This window comes from Nicotiana tomentosiformis, chromosome 3, assembly GCF_000390325.3.
Source record: "Nicotiana tomentosiformis chromosome 3, ASM39032v3, whole genome shotgun sequence".
Classification (NCBI taxonomy): Eukaryota; Viridiplantae; Streptophyta; class Magnoliopsida; order Solanales; family Solanaceae; genus Nicotiana; species Nicotiana tomentosiformis.
The window spans coordinates 122,061,937-122,067,033 of record NC_090814.1 but is presented as its reverse complement, the minus strand read 5'-3'; positions in this window follow the sequence as shown (position 1 = coordinate 122,067,033).

Genomic DNA, 5,097 nt, shown 5'->3' with positions numbered 1-5,097 from the left:
TGTAATGCACAGGGAGAGTGAGACAGTTGGGTGTTTCCTTGATAAAGTGTCCATGTGCTAGCAAGGCCTTGGAGTTGATCATGTATGGGAACAAGTTAGAGCAAGTGAATCTCAATAACGGTCCTAGTGGATTCAAAAATTTAAAGTGTGGTGTCTAAGGATCTCGAGTCTATAGCATGGTTGAGTATCGAGCTTTTGCAGCAGATTATTAAACAGGTCTTGGAGTACTCTACGTTATCTTCAGGTTGTGGTGTAGCATTGGAAAAACGGAAGAAAATAACTTTGGATTCATAAAAGAAGTATCAGAATGGGTATATCAGTTGAAGATGTAAAAAGTACGCACAAGAAGGGATATGAGATAATTAGTGGGTTTTGAAATAGCATGGTCTCGTGAAATAAGGTCATTTGGGATGAATGCGGATTTGAGTTCGTGATATAATGAATGGAGCTATTATTATTTCTAAGGCATGTTGAGAGTAAATCGAGAAAAAAAACGGATCGACTAACAATGGTTGAATCGGCACGATTGTGGCAATGATTAGTTCCTTCATCGCATTGAATTATGCATGTGATTTGTGGCGGTACGTGCGAGGCTTGACGACCGCCATAATTGATTTTATTTTGGAGAAATTCAAGTATTATGACATGTTATGTATAAAGGGATCCCAGAAGAGTTATGGTGGTTTAGACCACTACCTAAGGCCGGTATTTTCTACGTATTTGGGAATTCAGCCACGTGTTGCAATGGTTCTCTTAAAATGAGTTAAGAATAAGGTTTCTATATGATGAAGTGTTTACCCTATTAAGTGGTTCGGGAGTTATGATGAAATTATTGTACTCCTGCGCATTGGCGTGATTAAGTGCACTAAGTAGCATGGGATTTGAAAGTTAAGGATTTAAGATTTCGGTTCGGTGTTGACAAGGATGTTATGAGCTCTGATGAGCAGGAAAGGGATTTAGATGTTTAAAGTAAGATGATATTGTTTTTGGCATCATCTAAGGTCGATGTCAGGTGTAAGGGACCTTGTGTATTGATTTGTGGATTCTTGATAGGCTTTACAGCATTTTGTGTAACCGGTAGCATGAATGTGCAGACTTGTTACCTGGTGTGGAAGGTCGTGGGAGCATGTCTCACGGAAATATTGTGTAAGAGTGACGTGTAGTCACTTGATTGAGTGAATATTGAAACCAAGTATGAAGATTGTGGTAATATCGCTGATTCGAGAATTTATGCCTGGAGGGCGCTTGGTTTATTTGGTTGTGGACTGTGAAAGTTTGTTCCGATTATGACGGCTATTCTTGTGTGTTATGGGAAAAAGGGTTATTATGGATCCTTGAAAGGTTATTAGCCTAGACCTCAGAATCGGCTTGAGGTATGTGGATGGATTTAAATATGAATACGGGCTCTATATCAGGCCGGATGTGTTCATTTCAGCATTAAAGCTCCCTATGGAGGAGTATTCGGACGTTGGATGTCGTTTCGTCGTCGGTTATTTCATGTAATACTATATTGTGCTGTGTGAGTTATGAAATGGCTTGATAAATTTCTTATATGTTGAGGTTCCGCAGAGCGATGGTGTTATGTGAGCAGGATGGCTCTCGGGATTCAGATTATATGTTGCACCTTAGTTATGCTTGAGTTTTGTAGCGTATGGCGATGTCGGTCCTTCCAGGGATGGTATTATGCACTTAGCGTGCTTGTGTCCGATATTCGGATATTTTGTAGTAATGAGCATTCTAGCTCAGTAAGTATTTCCTTATAGATTCTTTATGTGCGGATCGGGTGGCACGCCGCCACGGGTATGTTGTTTAGATCGGGTTGCACGCCGCAACAGTGTGATATTGAGTACAGTCCCCTATATTCTATTTTGTGTGTTTTGTGTCCCATTTTCTAAGGAAGGTTCATGACACCTTTTCAGTTGTCTAATTAGTCACGTGGGTCAAGAAATCCTTTCCAGAGTTCGTGTTTCTTATGTATCGCAATCGAGTCCGTAGCTTATTAGCTCATTGTGGCGTCATATGAGGCTTTTTGATTGTGTCTGAGGTGGTTTATTGCTTGAGCAGCTTATACTTGGTGAGACGAGATTATTGGATTCGTGATTAGTGTGATCGGATTATATGAAGTGTAATAAAGAGCAAATACCATTATTTGGTTATAATGAGGCAATGATTCTTGTCAGAAGGAGAAACTCAATAATTGTTGACTCGGAAGTTGGTTATGAATTTCTACACATTTCTTCCATCGTGGAAGTATTTCAAGAGTTGGAACAGGACTTATATGTATCATGAGGTGTGTTGTGAACATCAGATTCGTGGAATTTTAGATATTGTTATCGGAGGATGTTATTATAGCCATGTGAATGATGCGGTGCATGGTCTAAATTCAACAAAGGTATGCAACCCGGTATTGGTGCATCGTGTAATGATAGATACGACATTCATAGGTTGGAAACAGGCATGGTGGAGAATTCTGGATGTTAGAATTGGGCTCTAAGACTTATTTGCCTAAATAAAGGGGAGAATTTTCAGATTGGCTCGAGTTAATGTGCTCAACTGGGTGTGGTAGAACGGGTAGGTGCACGAGCTGTTAAACAATGATTTTGGATAACTCCGGAACACTCCTTCGCACGTTCGAGGAGGAACGTATATTTAAGTGGGAGAGAATGTAACGACCCAACCGGTCGTTTCGACTTTTAGAACCCCGTTTCCCTAAATAAAACTCCCCGAATGTGTTTTTAATGATTTATGACTTGCGGGGATGGTTGATTCGGGATTTGAAAGTGTTTGGGTTGAAATCGGAACACTTGGTTCCTTAAGTTAGCCTTAAAAGGGCAAATTTGACTTCGGTCAACACTTTGAGAAAACGACCCCGAAATCGGGATTTTAAGGTTCCAGCAGGTTCATATGTTAATAAGTGAACGAGTCATATTATAAGTGATGTAGGGTCTAAGGAGAGCCCTAAGTCTTAATCAAGTTGGAAATTACATGATAGACTAAAGTTCCAAATAAGTACACACAAAAACCTAAATTTGGACGAGCATGCCTATATATATATATATATATATAACGATTTATAAGGTGGACAACCTATCAAATGAAAGATCTTCAAGTCTAGTTTCTAACGCTTTTGACCGTTTGTCATTTGGATATTTCTACAAGGACTTATGGACGTTTTAGTAAATGGTGTCCAGCAGGGCAAAACTTGTAATACGAGGTACAACCTGCACAGCGCAAGGTACAACTCACTGAAGCACCTGTGCCTTATAAGGCAGTCACGGGCAGCAGCCATTTTTGGGGATTTTCTTGAGCTAGGGATTGGTTCTTTCATGGTGGATTCGACCTTGGGGACTACTTAAGAATACAAGGTGAGGTTTTTTTGGATATTTTAAGTTAATAACATCCTATTAACACTAGTATTAACATTTTTCGATCTTTGAAATCCCTAGAAATCTTTCAAGTTGTTCAAGAACACCAAAGTTCCCAAACATTGAAATTTCAAGGAAAAGCATCAAGAAGGTAATACTAATGCTTCAAGCTCATTTCTTATGAGTCGGTGAGAGTAATTCTAATAGTTGTTTCAAGTTGTTATGGTTGGTTAATTGATTTCATAAACTCTAGTTCATGGCATGAATAGTGTTCTTGAGAAAATGAGGGAAAGATAAATAGTGTTCTTAGAAATGAAATTAAAGGATGCAATGAACCTATGGAATCATATTCTAGCTTAGTTGAAAGTATTCAACTAAGTAATCACCAAATTGAATGTTTTGGAAATGTTGGTTAAGGAAGACGATGAATAGTAATTTGGCGGTGTTGGAGAATTAATGTAGTATCATTGATGACTTCAAATGGGTATTGAATGATAAGAGTGGAGTTGAATGTGCTAGTAAGTGAACCTATTAGACGATTTGAGCTGGAGGCTTGTAGCCAACTTGAGAGCCATAAATGGATATTGATAAATAATTTTTGAGTCTTATTTTGGTTGTAATTGGGATTGTAATTGTAGATATCAATTTGTTGGTGGCGTATGAGTATTTTACTCAATGTTATGATGTCGGAGGAGGATTAAAAGAATGTGAATGTTAATAAAGCGAAAGCGAGTTTTGGAGCGTTGGGCATCGGTCGCGTTATTTGAAAGGCTTGGGAGCCAGCTATGGAACTTCAGAGCAAGGTAAGTCTTTTGTCTAATCTTGTGAGGGGGAAATTACCCCATAGGTGATTAAATTAATAATGGTTGTTAATTGTGGGGGCTACGTACGCACAAGGTGACGAGAGTCCGTGCGTAGCTACTATTAATGGTAAAGTCCGGGTAGTTTATGACACAAAGCATGAATTACTTGTGTAAATTATATTCTTTATTTAATTGAATTATTTGATATATAAATTGTGAATTGTTAGGAAATATAATAAAGATGAAAATTTCATATGCTTAATTTTCTGTTTAAATTAATTAATTGTTTAAAGAAATTGTTCATCCTCCCAAATTTATCTTATAATGAATATACTCTCCTTCCAGAAGTACATAAGAAAATGTTCTCCTTTCTTGTGGAGCGGGCCGAACACCTCGGCAGGATAGATGCATCTATGGATCGTGCCGCATGTCCCTCGACAGTGTACACAAAACTCTGGATCGGGCCGTTCGACCTCAGCAGAAATCGTGCTTAATAATAATAATAATTACACGATACTTGGACAGTTTATTACAGTTTGTAAAGCTATTTGATAAATTGGAAATTTATTGAAATTGAATTGCTGCTTGTATAGCTATTTTATAAATTAGAAATTTATTGAAATTGAATTGCAACTTGTAAAGCTATTTGATAAATTGGAATTTTTATTGAAATTGAAAGATTTAATTAATTGATTAGAAATTATTTGAATTGAAGGAATTTAATTAATATATTGAGAATTATTGGAATTGAAGGAATTTAATTACCTCTGCTGGTACAATGAAATTATTGTTAACTCTGTGAATCACGTTGATATAAATATTTCTATTTTCATGATTATTTAATATTATTGACCCATAGTGAGTGTCATAGTCGGCCATCTCGTCTCTACCTCTTCGAGATTAGGCTTAATACTTACTGGGTACACGTT